Raw genomic sequence first — 8,505 nt, forward strand, 5'->3', positions numbered from 1 at the left:
GTTGCTTGAACTTGTTTCTTGCATCCGCCATCCTAAAAGAGTAGAAAAGATGAGAAGTCAGAAATGATAAGAGAGTGGTGATCTAGGTCTTTATCTTAGTGGTCGTGTCCTACAGTCAGCGTGTGCTCTGATACCATCTTGTAGCGACCAGACCTCAAACAGTCTGATCTCTGTGCATCAGTGTCATCATTGGATCAGTAATGCTGACACACACAGTTCTTGAAGGATTTTATAAAGAGTAGCAATCACACACGTATTACATCGGGTGTCTCAAAAGAGAACTTATTACAAATAATATGGCTTAAGGCCATCTAATAATGATAACAGCGGAAGGCTTGGAATATAAGTGAGTCCATCAACTCCAACGTCATCACTGAGTATAGAACCACGACCTAAGGCTCCTTACTCGTCGTCTGAAAAGTCTACAACATGAACGTTGCAGCCCGAAAACAGGTCAGCACATGGAATATGCTGGCAAAGTAACACAGTAGAGCAAGAACAGAATAATGCTATCACTACATGCATATTTGGCTGGTGGAAAGCTCTATGGTTATAGTTTTGTGTAAAGCCAATTTTTCCCTATTGCAAAGGAATAAATTTTATTTAACTATCATGGTAGTTGTTAAACATTGAGAGCGTAGACACCCTCTCAATCCCAATTAAACATCATCATTAAAACCCAACAAAATTAATTAAAGTCACATGATGAGATTCACATGATAATCCAAGTACTAGATACTCAAGACGTCCATAACCGGGGACACGGCTAACCATGATTAGTTTATACACTCTGCAGAGGTTTGTGCACTTTTCCCCACAAGACTCGATCTCCTCCGTTGGGATTCTCGCACTACAAGGTGTTTGAGAAACGAATGACCGAGACATAGTCTTTCAGAAGCCCTAGCACCTTACGATCGGGTAGACCGTTAGACCTACTTTCCCCTACATCTGCTAGTCTATCACTGTAAGAGTTTGCACGACTTAATCAACTACGCTAGAGCCCATAGTAGCTTGTGGCTGCACACGGAAGTTTCTAGTATGAATAATCTCATGATCCCTTTGAGCCTGGGTGGCGGTCCATAAAGAAAAACACAGGCAATCGCTGGAATACCCAGGTGCCTCAATCCACCCAGATGTGTGTTAAAGCTGCCACCTTAGGTTGAACCATTAATTAACATTCTCACATCTGTCATGGATACACTCAAACCCAATCCACGTCTACAAGCATAGCATGGCATAAGCAAACGTAGAAGTAACTCCCAGGGTTTGATAATAAAATAGGTAATAGGTACTACCTCATCTACTTCCCAAAACCCACATATTAATCAGATCCTATTCATGCAATGGATTGAGGGTTGATCTAATGCAATAAAACTGGGTAGTAAAAGGTATGATCAAAGTGTTACTTGCCTTGCTGATGATCCGCGAAACCTAGAGATTCGAAGTAGCAAACGGCGCACTCTGGGTACTCTATTGCAAACAAACAACAAGCATACTATAAGTACTCATCTAATGCACAGGTAAAACTCAAATAAGAGATCTAACTAGAAAGTTCAACTTAAGAACTCTGGTTTGCAAAAAGAAACAAATCGAACGAAACAACGGAAGACAAACGGCGAAAGAAAACAAGCTTCGATTAGTAATCTGGACCTAAGTCAAATTTTACAGAAGCAAAAACTTGTTTGAGTTGGTTAAACGGAAAGAGGGTTTCGAGATAAAACTCTAGGCGCTTGAATCGCCTGATTCCGATAAACGAGCAAAAAGTTAAACTAAGACGAAAATTGGATCAAAAATCATGATCAGAAATAATCACGGAAAATCCAAGAAAAAGAAAAAAACTAACAAACAGATTAACGAACGAACGTTCGTTATCTGAAACTAAACAGTGAAATCATCCGTTAAAACGAACGAACGAGCGAACGCTCGCTAGAAGAAAGAACCGATAAAACCGATCTAAAAAAATAAAAAAACCTACGGTTTTCAAGGAAAAACCGGATCGGGTTTCTCCAGAAAACCGGCGGCGAACGGCGCGGCTACCTCGTCGGACTCCGGAGGCTCGAGGCTTCGGCGGGGCGGGGCGGCGTCGGCGGCGGGCGGCACGGGCGTCGGCGGCGGGCGGCGCGGGCGTCGGCGGCGGCAAGCGGCAGCGACGGCGGCGAGCGGCGGCTGCGGGAGGCGGGGCGGGGTGAGATGGCGGCGGCGAGTATTTATGAGAGGGGGGCGAGGTGGCTTGGGGAAGGGGTCGTCTCTGGAGGCGTGCTCCTACCGAACTCAGGCGGCGGCGGCGGCTTCGCTCGGGACTCCGGTCCCGAGCCGGTGCGGGAGACGGCGGCGGCGCGGGCTTGGCCCGGCTCGGCTGGGCCTTCGGCCCAGTCGGGCCCGCGAATAGTGTTTTTTAAAAACAATTCCGCCGAAACTGAGAAAAATTCTAGAAAAACAAAATAAAATTCTAAAAATGCCAAAATAAATTTTCACCGCCTAAATAAAATATTTAGAACGAGATGAACATTTTCTTGTCCCTGAAATGCAGTTTTGAAAACTAGCCAAAACTCCGAAATAAAATCTTATTTGATTTTTTTATTGAATCCTCAATATTTCTTTATTTTGGGAAAGTCATTTTATTCCCTCTCTCATATTTCTATAATGGAAATAATTGAAGATAAAATAAATAAAATCAAATCCTATCTTCAAAATTTGAGAAAACTCAAATATGAAAATAACGAAACCCCCAACTCTCTCCGTGGGTCCTTGCGTTGCGTAGAATTTCTGGATCAGGCCAAAAGCAAATAAAATATGATATGTAGTGATGATTTAATGTATAACCTTCCAAATTGAAAATTTGGGCTGTTACATTTTCTTTGTGTGACTTGGGTGCTAGTGTTTCTACAATTCCGAAATGTTTATGTGATGTGCTTGGTCTTACCGATCTTGAAGAATGTTCTTTAAATTTGCACTTGGCGGATTCCACTATTGAAAAGCCTATGCGTAGAATTAATGATGTTCTTATTCTTGAAAATAGGAATTATGTGCCCATAGATTTTATTGTTCTTCATATTGATTGCAATCCGTCTTGTCCAATTGTTCTTGGTAGACCGTTTTTACGCACTATCGGTGTCGTGATTGATATGAAAGAAGGCAATATTAAGTTCCAATTTCCTTTGAGGAAGGTTATGGAACACTTCCCTAGAACAAGAATTAGGCCACCATATGAATCAATTACGAGGGCATCTTACGGATCTCGAAACAAAGATGACAAAACTTAGACCCTTGCTTTATGCCTAGCTAAGGGCGTAAAACTATAGCGTTTGTTGGGAGGTAACCCAACGAATAAAATTTATTTTTGCTTTTTTCTTACTTATCTTGAGTGTTTACACAATTATGCTACTGTTATGATTGTGTTTTTATGTTTAATTAGTGTTTGTGCCAAGTAAAGCCTTTAGGATCTTCTTGGGTGATAATTGTTTGATCTTGCTGAAAAAAACAGAAACTTTTGCGCTTGTGAAAATAATTCTCATTTTTAACCAGAGAACGATAAAATACCAATTATTTTTCAAATATATTAATATACAAATTTCCCAGGTCGTCCCAATTTTTCAGAGTTTTTGGAGTTACATAAGTATTCAAAACATCAAGATTGCTACACACTGTCATGTTTTTGACAGATTCTGTTTTCTTTGCGTTGTGTGCTTATTTTGATGGCTCTATGGTTTTCTTTGATGAGTTTTTGCCATAGAAAAGTTGCAATACATTATATATAATGTAAGAACAAAATATGAATTGGTTTGCTACATAACCTATAGTAGTGATTTATTTTCTTATACTAACGGATCTCACGAAGGCTTTTGTTGAGTTTTGTGTGATTGAAGTTTTCAAGTTTTGGGTTATCTTATGATGGATGAAGGAATAAGAAGTAAGAAGAGCATAAGCTTGGGGATGCCCCGGCATCCCAAGCTATTATACAAAAGAAAGCAAGCAACTAAGCTTGGGGATGCCCCCGAGTGGCATCCCCTCTTTCTTCTAACAACCATCGGTATTTTACTCGAAGCTATATTTTTATTCGTCACATACTATGTGTTTTGCTTGGGGCGTCTTATATGATAAGAGTCTTTTCTTGTTTTATTTTGTGTTTTAAGTCTTGATCCCTTGCTGGACACACTTATCTGAGAGAGCCAAAATTATGCAATGACTTGTTAGAATTGCTCTCTATGCTTCACTTCAATTTTTATGAGCTATGGACTTGATCTAGTGCTTCACTTATATCTTTTTGAGCACGGTGTGCTCTAGTATTTTTGAAGAAATGCTCTCTTGCTTCACATAGATTTATTTGAGAGTTAGTAAAAAATTTCAAGAAATTCTCTCTTGCTTCACTTAAATTAATTTGAGAGAAAGAAATGTTATGCTCATGATCTTCACTTATATTTGTTTGAGCTTATCAAAAGCAACGCATGAAAATTAGTCCCAAAGTGATAGATATCCAAGAAGGATATAATAAAAACTTTCATGAAGATCATTGGACAAAATAAACTTGATTCTTAGTAATAGTTTTGAGATATGATGATGTCATATGTGAGTCATCTAGATGAGTAATTATGCTTTAATAAGAATATTGGTGTTAAGGTTTGTGATTCCCTATGCAAGCACAAAAGTCAATAATTATGCAATGAAATTATATCCTACTTGTGGTGCATTATTCAGTGTTAATTATGCTTAATGCTCTCTTATGAGATTATTCATTTCTTGGTTGGTCGCTTCTCAATCTTTTGCTAGCCTTCATTTTGCACTAAGTACTATCACTACTTGTGCATCCAAAAACCTCTAAACCAGTTTTGCCACATGAGTCCACTATATCTACCTATATGCAGTATTCTTTTGCCGTTCTAAGAAAATTTGTATGTGCCATCTCTAATTTTCAAAATAAACTTCTCTTTTGTGTGTTCGTTCCGCTCGCGGAGCGGTGAGGGGTGGCTAATATTTTCCATGCTAGATGTTTTATTCTCACGATGAGTGTTTATTCACTTGTCATTGCACGAGAGTAAGGCAAAGGTATAAGGGATGCCCAGTCCCAAAATAAAAAATGAATTACTTTATGTTGTTAAATAATAAATTCATTGGAAAGTGTTGTTATGGAAGGCACTCGTGGATACGGTTAGCCATGGAAAGTGAAAGTATGGTGGAAAAGGAATAAACTTTATTTTCTGTTTGGGAACCACCTATGATATATCTAGAATGGAAAGTGTTGGGAATTCTAAGTCGTTTTCATTGGTGGGAATCCCAAAAAAAAATTATCTCTCAATTTTCGCTTTGAGCTCTGGCACCTCTACAAATCCCTACTTCCCTCTGCGATGGGCCTTTCTTTTACTTTATGCAGTTTTTATTTTGAATTTGAGTCTCCATCCTTCTCTTATAAAGCACCTACTAGGAGGCACTATGATCGTACTTGAGTATTGGGTGTAGTTAATATGCGAGTGTGTTTCATGAATGGATCAATGATTGAGCATGATGGGTCATGGATAGCTTATTTTAGCATTGATATTTTGAAAGACATGGTTGCTTGTTGATATGCTTGATTATTTAAGTTATCATGTCAAAACTAGACTATTACTTTGAACAATATAAAAGTCCAAATGTCCATGCTATAAAGAAAATAATATGATATGACATGTTAGGCAGCATTCCACATCAAAAATTCTGTTTATATCACTAACCTAATCGAGGACTTGTAGGAGTTCATCTTGGGGATGCTGATACGTCTCCAACGTATCTATAATTTTTTATTGTTTCATGATGTTATATTATCAATCTTGGATGTTTTATAATCATTTTATAGTCATTTTATATCATTTTGGTACTAACCTATTGACATAGTGCCAAGTGCCAGTTGCTGTTTTTTGCATGTTTTTTACATCGCCGGAAATCAATACCAAACGGAGTCCAAATGCAGCAACACTTTATGGATATTTTTTATGGACCAGAAGACACCCAATGGGCCAAGGCCGCACCTTGGGGGTGCTCCAAGGGGAGCACAACCCACCAGGGCGTGCCCTGGTGGGTTTTGCCCACCTCGGGTGCCCCCCGGACTGCCTCTTTGTTCTATAAATACCCCAATATTCCAGAAACCCTTGGGGAGTCGACGAAAATCAATTCGAGCCGCCGCAAAATCCAGAACTACCAGATCCAATCTAGACACCATTGCGGAGGGGTTCACCACTTCCATTGGTGCCTCTCCAATGATGCGTGAGTAGTTCTTTGTAGACCTTCGGGTCCATAGTTAGTAGCTAGATGGCTTCATATCTCTCGTTTGATTCTCAATATAATGGTCTCTCGGAGATCCATATGATGTAACTCTTTTTTGCGGTGTGTTTGTTGGGATCGGATGAACTTTGAGTTTATGATCAGAGCTATCTCTTTTTATCCATGAAAGTTATTTGGGTTTCTTTGATCTCTTATATGCATGATTTCTTATAGCCTCGAATTTCTTCTCCGATATTTGGGTTTTGTTTGGCCAACTTGATCTATTTATCTTGCAATGGGAAGAGGTGCTTTGTAGTGGGTTCGATCTTACGGTGCTTGATCCTAGTGACAGAAGGGGAACCGACACGTGTGTATCGGTTCTACTAAGGATGAAATGGTGGGGTATATCTATACATAGATAGATCTTGTCTACTTCATGTCATCATTCTTACTGCATTACTCCGTTTCCCCATGAACTTAATACACTAGATGCATGCTGGATAGTGGTCGATGTGTGGAGTAATAGTAGTAGATGCAGGCTGGAGTCGGTCTACTAATCTTGGACCTGGTGCCTATGTAATGATCATTTCCTGGATATCGTCATGATTATTTGAAGTTCTATCAATTGCCCAACAGTAATTTGTTTTCCCACCGTTTGATATTTTCTCGAGAGAAGCCACTAGTGAAACCTACAGCCCCCGGGTCTCTTTCTCATATTATTTGCCTTCACGATCTATTTTATTGGCCTTTTATTTTCAGATCTATTAAACCAAAAATACCGTGCTGAAATTTATTTTATTTGGTGTTCAATCTATCAATATTTACAACTTTCTCACGTCCACATGCCAATTTCTGGCGCCGCTACCCGAAAGGGATTGACAACCCCATTTACACGTCGGGTTGCGAGTATTTGTTCTTTGTTTGCAGGTGTTGTTTACGTTGTGTTGCATGGTTCTCCTACTGGTTCGCTAACCTTGGTTTCATATCCGAGGAAAATACCTACCACCGATGTGCTACATCATCCCTTCCTCTTTGGGAAAACTGATGTAGCTTCAAGCGACATCAAAGACCCATCCGTTAGCTTAGAATATTGATCATTCAGTTTTTTGCTATTGCTTTCTTAATGTCAAATGCATATTCCTTCGACTATGAGATTATGCAACTCCCGGATACCGGAGGAATACTTTGTGTGCTATCAAACATCACAACGTATCTGGGTGATCATAAATATGCTCTACAGGTATTTTCGAAGATGTTTGTTGAGTTGGCATAGATCGAGATTAGGATTTGTCACTCCGAGTATCGGAGAGGTATCTTTGGGCCCTCTTGGTAATACACATCATAAGAAGCCTTGCAAGCAATGTGACTAAGGAGTTAGTTGCAACATGATTTTTTACTAAATGAGTTAAAAGACTTGCAGGTAACGAGATTGAACTAGGTGTGAAGATACCGACGATCGAATCTCGGGCAAGTAACATACCGATGGACAAAGGGAATTATGTATGTTGTCATAAGGTTTGACCGATAAAGATCTGTGTAGAATATGTAGGAGCCAATAGGCTCTAGGTTCTGCTATTGGTTATTGACCAGAGAGGTGTCTCGATCATGTCTACATAGTTCTCGAACCCGTAGGGTCCGCACATTTAACATTCATTGATGATATAGTGTTATATGACTTATATGATTTGGTGACTGAATGTTGCTCGAATTCCCTGATGAGATAGCGTACATGATGAGGAGTCTTGAAATGGTCGAGAGGTAAAGATTGATATATAGGATGATGGTATTCAGACACCGAAAGTGTTTCGGAGTGTACCGGATAGACATCGGAGTGCCGGAGGGGGTACCGGACACCCCCGTGAGGATAGTGGGCCTATTGGGCCACAAGAGGGGAGCACACCAGCCCACAAGGGGCTGGCACACCCCCATGGAAGCCGCCCAAGTGGGGAAAAGGAAAGAGGGGATTCGGCCTCCCCCTTCCGTCCCTCTTCCCCCTTTCCCTTCCCCCTCCAATAAATATGGTAAGGGGGCGCCACTTGGGAAGAGACCCCAAGTAGGATTCGGGCTACTTGGGGCACCCTCCTGGCTGCTCCCTCCGCCCTCCCACCTATATATATATGTGGGAGGGGGCGCCTAGCACACCCAGAACAATTTCCTAGCCGTGTGCGGCATCCCCCTCCACCGTTTACACCCCCGGCCTTATTTTCGTAGTGCTTAGGGAAAGCCCTGCGGAGATCACTTCACCATCACCGTCACCACACCGTCGTGCTGCCG

The sequence above is a fragment of the Triticum urartu genome, chromosome 5 (assembly GCF_003073215.2).
Source record: "Triticum urartu cultivar G1812 chromosome 5, Tu2.1, whole genome shotgun sequence".
NCBI lineage: Eukaryota > Viridiplantae > Streptophyta > Magnoliopsida > Poales > Poaceae > Triticum > Triticum urartu.